Below are 19,672 nucleotides of genomic sequence, written 5' to 3'. Positions count from 1 at the left end.
CTTTTGAAACACTCCGGCATTCTCAGTTTTTGATCCATGTTGTTTTATTTTATAGACATTTTTTTAAAGAAGCACAGCTGTTTGAGAGTTCCCTGCTCTTTTAATAGGCTGTTCTAGGGTTTTCCCCTTTGAGAGCTGTAGGTTATTGGTTTTTCTTCTCGGGCTTGGCAACGTTAATGGAGTCTCCCTGCTGTGTTTGGGCATTTTCCGCGCTTTTCGGCAGTTCTGGCACTTATCAAGGGTTTCCCTCTCTTCGCCCTCGCATCCAGCCTGAGTGAAGTATTGTTTTTTTTCTGATGCCTTCAGAAATTACTTTAAGCTCTTCAAAGGCTTTTTAAAACTGCTATTCCTTGAGCACTGGCACTATAACTCACTGATCAATGGAATTGATTTGAAGGCAGCCACGCTTCTGTTCTGCGGAGCTTCTCTCAGCCTCATAAGGTCTGCAGTTTTTTTTCTCTTTTCTGCTAGTTGCTTTAAATGTTCTCTTCTGGGTACAGTATCCACAGCTGATCACCATCCCACCACTGTTCACCATGTTATATGTCTGGTTCTGTATGCTGCCACTGTATTGAGTCTATTTATCTATTTATTTCATAACTATAAGGATGGCATTAACCCTGAAATAATTAAGAGTGCTAAGCCTGCTATACTCTCAGCACTCTACGAATTGCTTTGCCTGTGCTGGGATGAGGGAGCAGTACCACAGGACATGCTCGATGCCAATATAATCACCGTCTATAAAAACAAAGGTGACCGCGGTGACTGCAACAACTACCGTGGAATCTCCCTGCTCAGCATAGTGGGGAAAGTCTTCGCTCGAGTCGCTTTAAACAGGCTCCAGATGCTGGCCGAGCATGTCTACCCTGAGGCACAGTGTGGCTTTCGAGCAGAGAGATCGACCATTGACATGCTGTTCTCCCTTCGTCAACTACAGGAGAAATGCTGTGAACAACAGATGCCCCTCTACGTTGCTTTCATTGATCTCACCAAAGCCTTTGACCTCGTCAGCAGAAGTGGTCTCTTCAGACTACTAGAAAAGATCGGATGTCCACCAAAGCTAAGTAACATCACCTCATTCCATGACAATATGAAAGGCACAATTCAGCATAGCGGCGCCTCATCAGACCCCTTTCCTATCCTGAGTGGCGTGAAACAGGGCTGTGTTCTTGCACTTACACTATTTGGGATTTTCTTCTCCCTGCTGCTCTCACATGCGTTCAAGTCTTCAGAAGAAGGAATTTTCCTCCACGCAAGATCAGGTGGCAGGTTGTTCAACCTTGCCCGTCTAAGAGCGAAGACCAAAGTACGGAAAGTCCTCATCAGGGAACTTCTCTTTGCTGATGTCTTTGCATTAACATCTCACACTGAAGAGTGTCTGCAGAATCTCATCGACAGGTTTGCGGCTGCCTGCAACGAATTTGGCCTAACCATCAGCCTCAAGAAAATGAACATCATGGGACAGGACGTCAGTAATGCTCCATCCATCAATATCGGCGACCACGCTCTGGAAGTGGTTCAAGAGTTCACCTACCAAGGCTCAACTATCACCAGTAACCTGTCTCTCGATGCAGAAATCAACAAGCACATGGGAAAGGCTTCCACTGCTATGTCCAGACTGGCCAAGAGTGTGTAGGAAAATGGCGCACTGACACGGAACACAAAAGTCCGAGTGTATCAAGCCTGTGTCCTCAGTACCTTGCTCTACGGCAGCGAGGCCTGGACAACGTATGTCAGCCAAGAGCAACGTCTCAATTCATTCCATCTTCGCTGCCTCTGGAGAATTCTTGGCATCAGGTGGCAGGACCGTATCTCCAACACAGAAATCCTCGAGGCGGCCAATATCCCCAGCATATACACCCTACTGAGTCAGCGACGCTTGAGATGGCTTGGCCATGTGAGCCGCATGGAAGATGGCCGGATCCCCAAGGACACATTGTACAGCGAGCTCGCCACTGGTATCAGACCCACTGGCCGTCCATGTCTCCACTTTAAAGACGTCTGCAAACGCGACATGAAGTCCTATGACATTGATCACAAGTCGTGGGAGTCAGTTGCCAGCGATCACCAGAGCTGGCGGGCAGCCATAAAGGCGGGGCTAAAGTGTGGCGAGTCAAAGAGACTGAGCAGTTGGCAGGAAAAAAGACAGAAGCGCAAGGGGAGAGCCAACTGCGAAACAGCCCTGACAACCAATTTTATCTGCAGCACCTGTGGAAGAGTCTGTCACTCTAGTATTGGTCTTTATAGCCACTCCAGGCGCTGCTCCACAAACCACTGACCCCTCTAGGTGCTTACCCATTGTCTCCCGAGACAAGGAGACCATAGAAGAAGAAGAAGATATACATTCCGCACTAGCCTTCAAAGGCCACGCTGTATCTGTTCTCGACTCTCTCTCACATGATTTATGTCATCATGGTGAGAGGTATTCTTTACATTCTCTCAAGATTGACCCTTTCAGACCCTTCTATTACATTATGTTTGATTAACCATTTCGTATCCATGGGCACCTGTCTACAATAACAACTTATATTTACGTAGCACCTTTAACGTAATAAAACATCCCGAAGCACTTCACAGGAGCGTTTTAAAGCAAAATTAGACACCAAGCCACATCAGGCAATATTAGGGCAAATTGATCAAAGAGGTAGGTTTAAAGGAAGAAAGAGATGTAAAGAGGTGGCAAGATTTAGGGAGGGAAGTGCAGAGCCAGTCTAGGCTATATACAGAAGAGTTTTGGTCATATCTTTAGTTCACCTGTTTAGCTCCATTTTGCAGCAGTGAGACAGAACTCGATGGAGCTAAGTATCCTGTTATTGATTTGAGTTAAAAGATCCTGAAAAAGAATTTTGAAATATGGTTCTATTGGTCTCAGAAAAGAATTTAAAGTGTCAATGAAAGCTAAGTGCTACCTTTCTTCAAAGTCGTTGATCTATTTTTCCATATAAATTACAATAAGAATTTTCATACCAGTGAGGTTAGGAATTTATGATGGGCATATCTCAATGTGAACATCTCAATGGTACAAGGGTAGATTGTTAACTGAGGCATGTCATCCCAGTCACTTCATGGGCCATGTTAAGTTTAATATGATAGGAGTATGGGCTTGCCTATAGAAATTGCTTTTTGTGATGACTATGAATGAAGCAGCATAAAACATTGTCTGGTGGTAAGCAATTGCCCTCAAACTCACTGAAAGATACATATGCCTTACCACCGAGGTGGGAGGAGTGTACTGTCTTTTCTAGTTCCACTTCTACACAGGTCAAAACATATTTTTAAATGTTTACCCAGTTATCGATAAGGTCAATCATATATACTCTTTATCCCAGAATAAAATACACCACCAGGTTTCTTTAATAAACAACAAAATTATCAGTAACAAAGCAAAGCATTAACCCACAGATTGAAATATGAAAGTTCCCTTTTTAAATACCCAACATGCACACTCACCCACACACTGGTTAAAGGAAAAAAATAAAAGAAATTTTCCCTGTAGAGGTCTTTTATGAAAAAAGACAAAAAAGAATACTTTGGCCAAATACTTGTTAATTTTTGAAGAAAAAGGATGAGATATGTTGTGTCCCCGAATGGCATACAGTCCGGCATCCAAGTACACGTGGACGGGTCACTAGGATCTTTCCTGGAGCAGTTCTTTTCCGGCGGTGTTGAGAATTAATCTGGCAGGCCTTCCAGAAGCATCTCAGGAGAAATATGGCATCAGGGGTTTTAGCTCTCACAACCTGGATTTGCAGGGTTTTTCCAAAGAGGTAGAGAAAGAGGAGCTGGGTGTTTTTCAACAGGCTACAAATCCAACTGCTTACAACATAGTTCACACCCCAATAAAACTTAAAAAGATTCCAAAATCGAAACCTCCTGACCACCATAAATCTTGACATTTTACTTCTCTGTAAACATCTTCCCCAAGTCAGGAAGGTTCTGTTGTTTATTGAATTTAAGGCATGTGAAATCCAGTAAAGATTTGTTTTCAAACAAGATCGCTCAGTGACCCTTGTAAAAAATTACATCCATGGAATCTTTTCATTTTCCCCAAATGAACCAATGTCCACAATTCTAAAATAAGAGACCTCAAAAAAATGGAAGCATTCTCATAACATATGGCATTAACTTATAATGGCTGCTTTAAATCAAGACAGCTTGTTACTCAGCCAGAGTAAAAAAAATACTGATATTTCAAAAATAACACCATGGTGTTAATCAGTGTTAATGGCTTATGACATCCACAATGTTCTATTTTGTACATTTAGTCTATTTTTTGGGGGGGAATAGTTGCAGCAGTGTTTGGTTGTATTTATTGCCTTTTTGTTTGTTTTAATTAGGTTCCTGGCTTTTGAAAAACAAGAGTCTATACCCAGTGTGTATTGATGACTGTGGAGCCAGATGTGACTGGCAGTACTTGTACAATGAAATATAGTGTTATAGATTCAAGGTCCATCCTTTATACTAAGAGGAAATTATTTATGAAATGGCTATGTTCAACTGGAGATATTGTATATATTAGTTTTTTTTTGTCATTTTTAGGCAATTAGTGAGTAGTTTCAAGTCATTTTTTATTTTCTTTTGCCAGGCTACAACAGACTCTGCTCCTTAACAGCATAGCTTGTTTTAGGTGTGTCAGATCAAAGAATCACCCATAACACTTAGTGCATTTCTTATACCAGATCTAAATCCCATTCTTGGGTGTCTCCAAGTTGGTTAGATTTGTTCGTTCAAAGTTTATTGTGTCTTATAAATACATCTTGATGGGTGAGAAATTTATTGTGTAGAAATGGGTTTTTCTTGTTAATCCTCCAGCTGCCACATTGAGATTTTTTTCTGTTTTTTTAATTAATCTCCTCCCCCCCTTTCTCTCCTTAAGGCACTGACTTCTGCCCGGGCACTGTTACACTGGGATTACGCGGCCATTCTTAAAAACATAAGAAATAAGAGCAGGACTCGGCCACATGGTCCCTCGATCCTGCCCCACCATTCAATAAGACCATTTTCTACCTCAATACCACTCTCCTGCCCTATTTCCCATATCGTGTGATTCCTTCTAGTGCCCCAAAACTCTATTGATCTCAACTTTGAATATACTGAACAATGGAGCATCCACAGCATTAAGGAGTAGAACATTTCACAGAATAGAAACATAGAATGGTTACAGCACAGGAGGACATTCAGCACAACATGTCTATGCCAGCTCTCTACAGAAACAACTCGGCAAGTCTCACTCCCCTGCCTTTTCCCTGTAGCCCCGCACATTTTTTCTCTTCAGATAATTATCCAGATCTCTTTTGAATGCCTCGATTGAACCTGCTTCCACCACACTCTCAGTCAGCGCATTCCAGATCCTAACCACTCGCTACGGAAAAAACGGAAAAAAGTATTTTCTCATGTTACTGTTGCTCCTTTTGCCAAACACCTCAAATTGGTGTCCTCTGGTTCTGGCTCCATCCGCCAATGGGAACAGTTTCTCCCTATCTGCTCTGTCCAGACCCCTCATGATTTTGAGCACCTCTATCAAATCTCCTCTTAGTCTTCACTTCTCCAAGGAGAACAGACCCAGCTTTTCCAACCTATCCACGTAGTTCCTCATCCCTGGAACCATTCTCATGAATCTTTTCTGGGCTCTCTCTAATGCCTTAACATCCTTCTGAAAGTATGGTGTCCAGAAATGGACACAATACTCCAATTAAGGCCAAACCAGTGTTTTATACAGGTTTATCATAACTTCCTTGTTTTTGTACTCTATGGCCTCATTTATAAAGCCATGGATCCCATATTCTTTATTAACTGCTTTGTCAACCTGACTTGCAACCTTTAATGTTTTGTGCACATATACCCCCAAGTCCCTCTGCTCCTGCACCCACTTTGGAATTGTACCCTTTAATTTATATTGCCTCCCCTCAGTCTTCCGACGAAAATGAATCACTTCATATTTTGTGCATTAAATTTCATCTGCCACTTGTTTGTCCATTCCACCAGCTGGTCTATGTCCTCTTGACGTTTATCACTATCCTCCTCACAGTGCACAATACTTCCAACTTTTGTGTCATCCGCAAATTTTGCAATTGTGCCATGTATACCCAAGTCTAGATCATTAATATATATCAAGAAAAGTAGGGGTCCCAACACCTACTACTGGGGAATCCCACTATATACCTTTCTCCAATCTGAAAAATAACCGTTCACAACTACTCTCTGTTTCCTGTCACTCAGCCAATTTCATATCCATGCTGCTAATGATCCATTTATTCTGTGGGCCCTAACTTTGATGACAAGCCTGTTTTGTGGCACTTTATCAAATGTCTTTTGGAAGGTCATGTAACCACATCAACCACATTACTCTCAACAACCCTCTCTGTTACCGCATCAAAAAAACTCAAGCAAGTTAAACATGATTTGCCCTTCACAAATCTATGCTGACTTTCCTTAATAAATCCACATTTGTCCAAGTGACTATTAATTTTGTTCTGAATTATCGTTTCTAAAAGCTTTCCCACCACCAAGGTAAAACTGACTGGCCTGTAGTTGCTGGGCCTGTCCTTACACCTTTTTTGTACAAGGGTGTAACATTTGCAATTCTCCAGTCCTCTGGAACCACTCCTGCATCTAAGGAGGATTGGATGATTATGGCCAGTGCCTCTGCAATCTCCACCCTTACTTCCCTAAGTATCCTTGGATGCATCTCATCTGGTCCTGGTGACTTATCAACTTTAAGTACAGCCAGCTATCTAATACCTCCTCTTTATCAATTTTTAGCTCATCTAGTGTCTCAACTACCATCTCTTTCACCATAGGCACCATGGACTTGGACAGCATCTTCTTCCTTGGTAAAGATAGGTGCAAACTACTCATTTAGTACCTCAGCTATGCCCTCTGCCTCCATATGTAAATCCCTTTTTAGGCCCCTAATTGGTCCCACTCCTCCTTTTACCACACTTTTACGTTGTATGTGCTTATAGAAGACTTTTAGATTCCCTTTTATGTTAACCTCGAGTGTCTTCTCATACTCTCTTTGCTTCTCTTATTTATTTTTTCACTTCCCCTCTGAACTTTCTATATTCAGCCTGGTTCTCAATTGTATTATCCACCTGACATCTGCCACATGCAGCAATTTTCTGCTTCACCTTACTCTCTATCTCTTTTGCTATCCAGGGAGCTCTGGATCTGTTTGCCCTACCTTTCCCCTTCATGGGAATGTACCTTGACTGTACCCGAGCTATCTCCTCTTTAAAAGTAGTCCCTCGTTCAGTTACAGTTTTGCCTTCCAATCTTTGATTCCAATTTACTTGGGCCAGATCAATTCTCCCTCCATTGAATTTGGCCCTTCCCCAATTAATTATCTTTACTCTGGATTGCTCCTTGTCCTTTTCCATAGCTAACCTAAACCTTATGATGCTATGGTCATTGTCCCCTAAATGTTCCCCTACTGACACTTGACCCACCTCATTCCCCAGAACCAGATCCAGCAATGCCTCCTTCCAATTTGGATTGGAAACATACTGATATAGAAAATTCTCCTGAACACACTCTAGAAACTCTTGCCCCTCTCTGCCTTTTACATGACTACTATCCCAGTCTAGATTAGGATAATTAAAGTCCCCCATTAAAACTACTTTATAATTCTTGCATCTCTCTGTAATTTCCTTACATATTTGTTCCTCTATATCCTTCCCACTACTCGGTGGCGTATAGAGTACCCCAGCAATGTACCTCTATTATTTCTTAGATCTAACCAAATAGATTCTTTCCTTGACCTCTAGAATATCCTTTCTGTCCAGCACTGTAATATTCTCCTTATTCATTACCCATCTCCTTTCCTTCATTCATTATCTTTCCTGAACATCTTGTAACCAGAAATATTTAGTATCAAGTCCTGTCCTTTTTTGAGCCAGGTCTCTATTATTGCCACAACATCATATTTCCATGTGTCTATCTGCACCTGCAGCTCACCAAGCTTATTTACCACACTTTGCGCTTTCATATACATACATGGTAAACATAATTTAGACCTTATTACATTCCCTCTTACACTGACCCCATGTAATGCCTTACTATTTCTTATTGTAGTGCTATCAGTCTCCCAATTCTCTCTGCGCCTTGGTTTTCCTCTCCAATATTACCTCCTGGTTCCCATGAAGTGATTTATGACTTTAACATCTTATAGGGACTAAACCAAATCATGCCTACACCCCTATAAATCTCCTTTAATTAAAGTTCAAACCAGACAAATTCTTTTAGACACTTATTTGGGTCCAAAGAACTGAACTAGTCTTTCCTCAAAGAAAGAAAACGAACAGAGAATATTACCACCTTTCAGACAGCCTATTTAAAAAAAAAAATTATGGCTAAGTCATAAATATCCCAGATATTATAAGGGTCTGGGAAACTCTCTTCAATACGTATCTCTCCACTTAAAGAGACACAGAGAGGGGGTTCTTGTAGTTGTATGCAGAATGCTACATGAGACTATTTATTACTTTTTATATATTTATTAATTATATTAAAATTATATTAAAAATATATTAAAGAATTAAACATGCAGTACACTAAGTGGATAAGTATATCACAATATCAAAGATTACGAAGAGATGTAACACATAATCTTATTTCTAAAATAGAATCTAAAAGTTCAACCTTGATATTGTTACAGCAAAATATCTTAGAATATCCATCAAAATTTAAAGTAAACTTTTACCTTAAATTCCCCAAGTATGCCATAGATTGAGAAGCATTGATGAGGAATTCAATACTTCTAATTTCTTTGTTTCAAAAACCCTTATGTTTATACTGTTTCTAAACTATCATCTGACCTTTTAGCATATAGATGTTACCTTGCGTGTGTGTTTTTCCTGCTTTTGAGATCCATATATGGTAATATCATTAGCTACCATCTCCACTTAATGTTTTTTTTTACTGGAAATGCCCTGCTCTTGAAGTTGTGAGCATTTATCTGGTCAAAATGTTTATAATTGGGTTTACTTGGCATCAATTTCTAAGTACCATTCCATTTTATAATTTTATCTATAATTGTCATTTTATGGTACCTTGAACCCTTCTTTTGAGTCAATCTGTCTACATTACCAACACCACCAACTAATTAAGTTTATAGCTACCGCTTAATCTTCTAATTCCCTTGTAACAGAGAGCCTGAAATGGATTTTCCAACTTAAAAGGTGTTTCTGGTTCACATTCTAACAGCATCCTTGAAAGACCTTGAAATTTTTTAACTGTACCTTCTTAAAGGGGAATTTCAGTGAGTCTTGAAAACTGGCCATTTATTCAATCTTTAAGTCTAAAAGGTATAATATATCAACTATATCTAAATCCTACCTAATTAAGCCTATTATACCTATGGTTCATCACACCCACACCCCTGCCAGGGGGTCATGTCCGGTTTAGCTAATGCTTACCACATTCACAATGTTAGCAGAATACTGATGTTCGGCTGTGATGCTGACACAACCAAAACAGAAGCTGGAATTGTGCCACAAGGACATAAACTTTGCCTGCAGGACCTCATCCCTCTTTCTGCCTATGTCACCGGTTCCAATGTGGAACGTGACTGCTGGCTGCTCACCCTCAGACCCCCTGCGCCATGACATCCTTGACCATGGCAAAAGGGAGGCAGCACGCCATCCTGGAAGTATCAAAGATTTCCAAATCCTTGAGTGAAGAACTGTCTCTTACAGGAGTCCAGACAGTAAATGTCAAGAAGAAGAAATGCTGGAATCACTCAGCAGGTCTGGCAGCATCTGTGGAAAGAGAAGCAGAGTTAACGTTTCGGGTCAGTGACCCTTCTTCGGAACTAGCAAATATTAGAAATGTCACAGAGTAAATGTCAACACTTTATTGAAAGCTGCAGTTAATTCATGCCGCCCCCTGACTGCCACATGGATACAGTTTGCACCATATGTTACTGGCTGGAGAACAACACAGATCTGCCAGCTTGGTCAGTGGTGGGGCGGGCCGGGCCGGGCTGGGCTTCGGTCACATGACTCCCGGGTTTCGCGTGACTGTCAGCTGAGGGCCGTTACGTGTTCGGGCTCGCTGAAGCGGTGACGTGATTTCCGGTGGCCCGGATGTGTTGGTTGGGTATCGCCTTCAGAGAGAGCAGGAGCGGTGAGTGTTGGCGGTGGGAGGGGAGAGAGGGACCGGTGCCTCTGTATGGAGGGAGAGAGGGCCGCTTCAGCAGTCTCGAGCGCTCACTGAACTTTGTGGCGTCTCTCTCTGTTGCGCATTTACTATAAACATACGGTTAGCGTTTAACGTTACCGGGGCGGCCGGGTCGGTAACACAGCAGCATGGAAGTGTGGGTGTAGAGGCAGAGCTGGGGCCAGGGCTTTTTTTATTTCCAAAATATACTGGCCAGGGCAGCTGGTCAGCACTTGCGCGCACATACACACTCTGTTAGCTATCCGGTGCTGATGTTATCTATCTTGTGTGTTTCGTGGCGCACATTTATGTCAAGTTGGCAGCCTTCCACCCCCCCCAGTTAAAGCACTTGGCACTGCGAGTTCCAGTGTGTTGCTGGTGGGACACTGTCAGTGCAGTTAAAATGCAATCGTGGTTTGCAATACGGGTAGGGATTAGTCTCTGTTTGTGATTGGTATCGGTCTGCTGTAATTTGCATTTCTCTCTGCTGTTGATATCAGACTCAGTCATTAATGTCGGTACCACACAAGCTGAAAATGCGCCAAAAGGAAAAGTACCATAAATACTGGAAACACAGTTCTGATGGGTCGATGACCTGAAACATTAACTCTGCTTCTCTGTCCACAGATGCTGCCAGACCTTCTGAGTATTTCCAGCATTTCTTGTTTTTATTTCAGATTTCCAGCATCTGCAGTATTTTGCTTTTATTATACTGGAAACACTCGGCAGTTGGGCAACGTTTGTGGAGAGAGGAGCAAAAGTTGATGTTTCTGGAATAATACCTTGTCAGAACCTCCTGCTAATGTTTACAATCTCTTAGACTGCAATACCAAAAAGCAAAAGAATGTAATGGGGGAATTAGACTTTATTCAGTCATTAATGGTGTTGACCCATTCATTTTTTGATTAGTATAGTTTATTTAGATAAAAGCAAAATACTGCAGATCCTGGAAATCTGAAATAAAGGTTCTGGTGAAGGGTCACTGACCTGAAATGTTAAACTATGGAGAGAAGCAGAGTTATTTAGAACTAGTTTTAACTTAAACTCATCAGAATGCAGTATACAAAGTATTAATTGCTACATCTGGCTGTCAGTCTGCTTTCAAAAATTGTTTTTTTCCCAAGTGTCAAATGCATCATTTGGCTGTGAAAAGGACGAATTGTGTTGGTCTCTTGCAAGATGTTACCTCTGATATCCTGCTTAATGTTCAATGTAGCAGATCATAGTGTTGCAGAGCACCACGTGCCATGAAAGCAGTTGTGCATTCAAATTGGTTCTCGCACATTAGTGAAAGGTGTGCTCAAATAACCGATAAAATGCTTTGGAGGCAGGGAAGGCAACAACAGCTTACATTTACATTATGGCTTTAACATAGAAAATGTTCCTCGGCCCTTGGCAGGTACATCTAGACAAAAATGGATGCTGAGGTCATAATTGGGATAAGCAAAAATTTGATTACAGTGGTGGGTTTTAAGGAGGGGAGCGGGAAGGGCTCAAGGAGGGGATTGTAAAAGGTGAACTTAGATAGCTGATAGGGGTGATGGCATGCACAAAAAGATTTGCAGGGGAATTGTAGGTCTGTAGGAGGTTAGACGCTCAGCTTGGTGAAATAGGATGCCACGGTAAAGAAGGCTCTGAAATAAAAGATGCTGGAAATACCCAGCAGGTCTGGCGGGTGAAATAAAAAAAGATGCTGAAAATACCCAGCAGGTCTGGCGGGTGAAATAAAAAAAAAGATGCTGTAAATACCCAGCAGGTCTGGCAGGTGAAATAAAAAAAGATGCTGTAAATACCCAGCAGGTCTGGCGGGTGAAATAAAAAAAGATGCTGGAAATATCCAGCAGGTCTGGCGGGTGAAATAAAAAACAGATGCTGGAAATACCCAGCAGGTCTGGCGGGTGAAATAAAAAAAAAGATGCTGGAAATACCCAGCAGGTCTGGCGGGTGAAATAAAAAAAAGATGCTGGAAATGCCCAGTAGGTCTGGCAGCATCTGTGGAGAGAAGCGGAGTTAACGTTTCAGGTCTGTGACCTTTCATCAGAACTGGCAAAGTTTAGAAATTTAAATAGGTTTTAAGCAAGTGAAATGGGGGTGGGGGAGGGGGAAAGAGAACACAAGGGAAGGTGTGTGATAGGGCGGAGAGCAGGAGAAATTAACTGACAAAGCTGGCATGGGGCAAAGGCAAAAACAGTCCTAATGGTGTGGTGAAAAACGAAGCATTATAGAGTGATAGTCGTACAGCATAGAAACGGGCCCTTCGGCCCACCGCGTCCATGCCGACCATAATGCATTAGTCCAGAGATAGTGTTAATGACAGAATAATGAACCGCTCTGTCCAAAAGCGTAAACATGGAAAAACAAGTTTGAGACAGGCACATGGTTAAAAAATAAAATATAGTAATAGCCTGTTATGCTCTGAAATTACTGAACCCAGTGTTGAGTCCGGAAGGCTGTAGAGTGCCTAATCAGAAAATGGGGTGCTGTTCCTCAAGCTTGCATTGATGTTCGCTGGAACACTGCAGCAGACCAAGGTACAGAAATGTGGGTGTGAGAGCATGGTGCTGAATTGAAATGGCAAGCAACCAGAAGCTTGGGGGTCATGCTTGCGGATTAAGCGGAGGTGTTCCGCCAAGTGGTCACCCAATCTGCATTTGGTCTCCCCAATGTAGAGGAGAGCAGCAAATTTTTATTTATTTTTTTTTTTAGAAATACAGCACTGAAACAGGTCCTTCGGCCCGCCGAGTCTGTGCTGACCAACATTTATACTAACCCTACAGTAATCCCATATTCCCTATACATGCCAAAGACTTGCAGGTTGATAGGTAAATTGGCCATTATGAATTGCCCCTAGGTAGGTAGGTGGTAGGGAAATATAGGGACAGGTGGGGATGTGGTCGGAATATGGAATTAGTGTAGGATTAGTATAAAATGGGTGGTTGATGGTCGGCACAGACTCGGTGGGCCAAAGTGCCTGTTTCAGTGCTGTATCTCTAAACTAAACTATCACCTCCCTACCCTAGGGGCAATTTACAACGGCCAATTTACCTATCACCTGCAAGTCTTTGGATGTGGGAGGAAACCGGAACACCCGGCGAAAACCCACGCAGACACAGGGAGAACTTGCAAACTCCGCACAGGCAATACCCAGAATCGAACCCGGGTCCCTGGAGCTGTGAGGCTGCAGTGCTAACCGCTGCGCCACTGTGCCACCCATACAGTATACTAAGTTGAAAGAAGTACAAGTAAATCGCAGCATGGGTCCTAGTTATGCTTGTCTATTTGTTGGATATGTTGAACATTCCTTGTTCCAATCCTACTCAGTCCCCCTCCCCCAACTCTTTTTTTCCGGTACATTGATGACGATCTGTGTTGTTTCCTGCTCTCTCCCCAAACTGGAAACTTCATCGACTTTGCTTCCAATTTTCACCCTTCTCTCACCTTTACATGGTCTATCTCTAACACTTTCCTTCCCTTCCTCGACTTCTCTGTCTACATCTCTGGGATAGGGTGACCACTAATATTTGTTATAAGCCCACTGACTCCCATGGCTACCTTGACTACACCTCCTCACACCCACTTCCTGTAAGCACTCCATTCCATTCTTCCAGTTTCTCCGTCTCCAACTGCATCTGTTCTGATGATGCAACCTTCCACCACAGCGCTTCTGACATGTCTTCCTTTTTCCTCAACCGAGGATTCCGCCCCCCACTGTGGTTAACAGGGCTGTCAACTATGTCTGACCCATTAACCATACTTTTGCCCTCACCCTTTCCCCCTCCCTCCCAGAACCGTGACAGGATTTCCCTTGTCCTCGCTCCCCCCCACCGGCCTCCACATCCAAAGGATCGTCCTCCGCCATTTCTGCCACCTCCAGCGTGATACTCTTACCAAACACATCTTCCTCTGCCCTCCCCTGTCAGCATTCTGAAGGGATTGTTCCCTCCGCGACACCCTGGCGCACTCCTCCATTACCCCCGAGAGCTTTTCCCCTTCCCACGACACCTTCCCATGCAATCGCATGAAGTGTAATACCTACCGTTTTACCTCCCCTCCCCTCACCATCCAAGGCCCCAAATACTCCTTCCAGGTGAAGCAGCGATTTACTTGTACTTCTTTCAATTTAGTATACTGTATATGCTGCTCACAATGCGAGCTGCACTACATTGGGGAGACCAGATGCAGATTGGGTGACCGCTTTGCAGAATACCTCCACGCATGACCCTGAGCTTCTGGTTGCTTGCCACTTCAGTTCACACCCTGCTCTCACCCACATTTCTGTACCTTGGTCTGCTGCAGTGTTCCAGTGAACATTAATGCAAGCTCGAGGAACAGCACCTCATTTTCCAGTCTGGTACCCTACAGCCTTCTGGACTCAACACTGAGTTCAATTTCAGAGCATAACTGGCTTTTTTTAAAATTATGTGCCTGCCTTAAACTTGTATTTTCATTTTTATGCTTTTGAACAGAGCTGTTCATTATTCTGTCATTAATACTCTCTGGACTAATGCTTTCTTTCACCACACTATTAGCACTCTTTTTGCTTTTGTCCCATGACATCTTTGTCATTTAATCTCTCCTATCCCATGCTTACCCTTTTGTTTTCTTCCCCCCGTACTCCCTTAAACTTCGCTTGTTTAAAACCTATTGCATTTGTAACCTTTGCCAGTTCTGCTGAAAGGTCACAGACCTGAAATGTTAACTCTACTTCTCTCTCCACAGATGTGGCCAGACCTCCCAAGTATTTGCAGAATTTTTTGTTATTTCAGATTTCTAGCATCCACAGTATTTTGCTTTTATTTTAGTGAAGGCTCTGATTTAGTCTAAGACAGTGGTCAGGGTGCAGCGTAGAATCCAAGTTGAGGGTACAGTGTTTGTAGTAGGGGTTTAACTGGAGTAAATTGCAGGTCATTCACCACTGGAAGTTGGACAAGCAGTCTTGCCAAAATGAATTGAGGTTGAGAAAGATGGTGGGGAGGTACAGTTGAGTATCCTTTGCATAAATGTGGAAGCCAGGTATGCTTAAGCTTGCGCTGTTTTGTCTTGTGAAATGGATGGCATATCAGAGGGTTAACAGATCGGAGAGAGTAAAGGTTTTTTGAGACAAGGGCACCAAAGCCCGACAAGTGTGTAGATCAATGGCTGCAGATGTATTGTGAATGGAAGGCCAAAGGCAGGACATGTGTAATTGAGAAAGTCCAATTATAAGTGACTGAGGGGTAAGTTTTCCCACAGGGCTTAGCTTGGAAGAAAGTGGAGAGTAGTGAAGTCAGAGGAGAGGACAAAGAGCCGAAATGAAGATTAAAATCACCAAAGATGTGGAGTTATTCTGTGCTGTCTGAGGGGTAGAAATCTGTTTAAAATTCAGGTGATGCTTGGGGTAGTGCCTGCGGGTGGGCATTGCAGTAGACAAACAAGCATTTTTAAAGGAGTGGTGAGAGGTGAGCTGCTCAAAGGAGAAGGCACCAAAGGAGTGGGGGAGAGACAAAATGTGATTTGGTGATGACCACTTTTCCCACCTCCCTGATCTCTTCCCCCGCCCCCCATTCCATTATGGTTTGGACTGGCAAGGCAGTGGGTGAGATGTCGCCAAGTTTCACTTAGTCAGAATATCGATGCAATAATCCACATTAAGGTTGGCAAGGTCCTTGATCACAAGTGAATCGATATTCTAGCAGAAAATACTGAGTGGGGGTAGTGATTTGGTTTACTGGGAGATCTAAAGCAACAATAAGGGATGGGGTGAGTTGGATTGTGAGGAGGTTGGCGAGTTTAGTTTCTTGCAGCTGCTCTAGACAGTAACGTTGGCTACAAAGGACCATGGGGGTAGTTTGAGTTGGTGCCAATTGGGTAGCAACAAGTGTCCCAATGGATCCTTCATGAAATGCTAAGAGCAGCATAGAGGGTTACCTCTGATATCCTGCTTAATGTTCAATGTAGCAGATCATAGTGTTGCAGAGCACCACGTGCCATGAAATCAGCTGTGCATTCAAATTGGTTCTCACACATTAACTCTGTTTCTCTCTCTTCAGATGCTTGCTAGACCTGCTGAGTATTTCAGCACTTTGTTTTTACTTGACAGATCATTTGAGTTAAATTACTTTGGATTAAAAGGAGTAGAAGGTGTAAACATTTAGTATCTGGTCCTGCACATTGAGAATTTTAGTTGGGAAAGTCCCAGTGATGACTTCTATAGGTCACATCTTCCATTATTTTTGAGTAATTCTAGTCTCCTTTTGGCATTGCACACAAGGTCGAGACTAAGTGTAGTCTACAGGTGAAGCAGAGTTTGAAGACCCGGACTAATTGGAGTAAAGTCTGTAGATGTAATTCAGTTCTCATTTTTGTTGTAATTTTGTCCTTAGTTTTATAAGTCTTGGACTTAATTATTTATATAGTGGAATAAAGAAGCTTATAACAATTTGAAGTAGAGTTGGTTGCTGCATAAGTGTTTTTCTGAAGTGTAAACTGAAGGACCAGGAAAAAGGAAGAACTTGGATTTATGTAGTGATTTTGACAACTTCAAGATACTCTAAAGTACCTCAGAGCCAATGAAGCACTTTTGAAGTTTAGTCACTTTGGAGGCAAACACAGCAGCCAATTTGCTAGCACCAAGGTTCGAAAAATAGCAATAAGATAAATGCCCAGATGATCTGGAGAATCAAAACTGAGCCACTGCTACAGTGTGGGGTTGGGTTTGGGGGAATGACAGCATAACCAATTTTCACGGGTCGCTGTCATTATAAATGTGGAGATGAGAATTTTGAAAACAAAGTGCACAAATTTGACAAAGGGATAAAAGATTTTGTAGACAAGATGTGTGCAGTTGCAAAATTTGTAAAGTTTGCAGTTCTTAATTTGTGCTTGCATTGTGCAACATTCACTGCTAGCAAGTTAGGCATCCATGCAGATTACTGCTCCAAGGTGTCTTGTCAATACTGTTCTGAAACAATTCAAGGAGTGACTTGGTATGATCTTCCTCATTTCTTTCTTTCTTCCTTCCTTCTGTAGGGGAATATCTGGTTTTCCAAAAGTGACATGACTGAGATTGGAAACCTCTATCCCATCACTGTTTTGCATTGCCGTTTCAGAAGTGTGTGCCATCATACTGCTGTGTTGCACATGATTTCATGTACTATAGTATGTCCCATTGTCGGATGGATTATTTTCCTCATTATTCCTTCCTGATTAAGGACTGTACCCAGACATCATCTGGTGTTGTCTGAGAAAGGAGCTGAGTCAACTTGATTAGTGTATGAGTTAAGTTGTTTTCTGGCATTAAATCTGTATTAGATTGGCTGTGGTGGTTCAATTCCATAGACGATAAGTGGAAAACCCTTTAAAGGTATAATGCTCAGCATGCAGGATAAATATCAAATCAACACGCTCCGCTTAAATGTGACCCAAAATGGATCAACAAATTAAAAGCGATATAATGAGGAAAAATGACGACTACAGACCCAAGCAAAGGGAAAGGAATTCACTGGAATGAATATAATAAAATATAGAAACAAGTTATGGTGTGACCGGAGGTATAAAGAGAAGCAGGAAAAAGCATAGCAGAGGCTAAACTTTACAATAAAAACCTTGTTTCAATGCTAAAGCAATGAGAACAGTCAGAAGCAGTGACCACAATGCGTAAATAAAATTGAGTATAAACATAATATTCTGGATGTTTCCTTCTTCAAAATATTGAAGAAATAAATAGCATGCCCTACCCCGAGGTAACCAAAAAAAACGTAACTTAAACAACCATTTACTATTTTGTTCATATTTTCAGATTGGAGGATGGTAGACAGTGGTGTTCTCCATGGGTCAGTGCTGGGACCAGTGCTTTTATTGCTATATGTAAATGACTTGGATCTTGGAATACAGAGTAGAATTTCAAAATTTTCTGATCATACCAAACTTGGAAGAATGACAAACAGTGAGAATGATACGAACAGCCTGCAACAGGACATAGATAGGCTAGCAAGTGGCAGATGAAATTTAATACAAGTTGAGGTGATGCATTTTGGCAGAAAGGATAAAGTGAGGCAATATAGAATTAATGGCACAGTTCTAAAGAGTGTGCAGGAACAGAGGGACCTGGGGGTGCACGTGCATTGATCTGTGAAGGTGGCAGGACATATTGAGAGAGTAGTTAGCAAAGCAAATGGGATCTTAGGCTTCATAAGTAGAGGCATAGAGTACAAAAGCAGGGAAGTTGTGTTGAACCTTTATAAAGCTCTGGTTAGACCCCAACTCGAGCATTGCATCCAATTCTGGTGACAACACTTCAGGAAGGTTGTGAGGGTCCTTGAGAGGGTGCAGAGGAGATTTAGCAGAATGGTTCCAGGGATGGAGGTTTTCTGTTACAAGGTTAGGTTGTAAATGCTGGTGTGCTCACTGGAGCCAAGGAAATTGAGGGGAGATTTGACAGGTGTACAAGATTATGACAGGCTTAGATAAGTTATACAAGGAAAAAACTGTTCCCATTAACTAATAGTACAAGGAATAGGGCACACAGATTGATAGTTTTGTGCAAAAGATGCAGGGGGAATGTGAGGAAGAACTTTTTTACGCAGCAAGTGGTATTGACCTGGAACTCGCTGTCCGTGAGGCTGGTGGAATTAGAAACAGCCAAAGATTTCAAAAGGAAATTGGATGGGCACTTGAAGGAAATAAACTTGCAGGGCTACAGGGATTGAATGGGTCGTAACAATTGAGTGCCCTAGGTGAAGTGCCCAAACTTTGAAAAGGCATTTGACTAATTCCAACATGAAAGGTTATTAGTCAAACTCAGTTGTTGGGATTCAAGGTAAACCCTAGGAATGGACAAGAAACTAGCTGAGGGGGGAAAAAAAGAATTGTTTGTTAACCATGTGGGGAAGGAGAGTACTGAGTAGGGTGTCCCAGAGCTTGGTGATGAGGGCCCCCTTGTTTTTCATTTACAGAAATGAAACTCAATGAAAAGCAGTCAGATTTGTTGATGCCAAACTGGGAGGGGCAGTAGCATCAGAGGAAAGAACTCAGAAGTCAATGTGTTGGCCAAACAATTATGTGGACAGATCAAGGACAGATGATGTTTAATGCAAGGTACTGCACATAACAAAAACAAATGAGCAGCACATGCACTCAGTGAATGGCGTTGAAATGGCTAAGGATGAAGTTGAAAGAGATCTAGGAATCTTATTCTTGATGTTTGACATATTGCAACCAATACTTCATAGCCAAAGTGGTAGAACATAAGTCAGCGAACATCATGATTGAAGTAATATTGATCCCTGATCAAACTTCACTTCAAGTACTATATTCTGCTCTGGTCACAGATGCAAGGGAAGCATTGTGGTGCTGGATGCAGTGCAGTGAAGGGCCAGGAGACTGATTTGTACTATCAGAGGTCAGTGTTATAAGAAGAAAACTGGAGAGACTTGGGTTTTTCAGCCTGGAAAGAAGTGTTTGAGGTGATATTATAGTTAAAAGTGTGAGGAAGGAAAATCAAGAATATTACTTTGAAGTAAATTGAGAGGACAAG

The 19,672-nt window shown here is 42.2% G+C and overlaps 1 protein-coding gene across 3 annotated transcripts in view; it reads left to right on the top strand.

The window, feature by feature from the left end:
* The window catches only part of rab9a (RAB9A, member RAS oncogene family), a 78,476-nt gene that overhangs the window by 47,482 nt on the left and 11,322 nt on the right, over positions 1-19,672 (top strand). For 2 of the 3 annotated variants that reach the window (XM_068040460.1, XM_068040461.1), the window contains exon 1: positions 9,970-10,125. The exons of the other annotated variant lie outside the window; for it this stretch is intronic. The gene's annotated coding sequence lies outside the window, so the exon portion shown is untranslated. Of the gene's footprint in view, positions 1-9,969; positions 10,126-19,672 lie in introns of those variants that run through there. 3 annotated transcript variants of the gene reach the window in all.

Source organism: Heterodontus francisci, chromosome 10 (genome assembly GCF_036365525.1).
Source record: "Heterodontus francisci isolate sHetFra1 chromosome 10, sHetFra1.hap1, whole genome shotgun sequence".
In the NCBI taxonomy this organism is placed as follows: Eukaryota; Metazoa; Chordata; class Chondrichthyes; order Heterodontiformes; family Heterodontidae; genus Heterodontus; species Heterodontus francisci.
The sequence above is the reverse complement of the archived record's forward strand: the minus strand, read 5'-3'. Positions and strand labels throughout refer to the sequence as shown.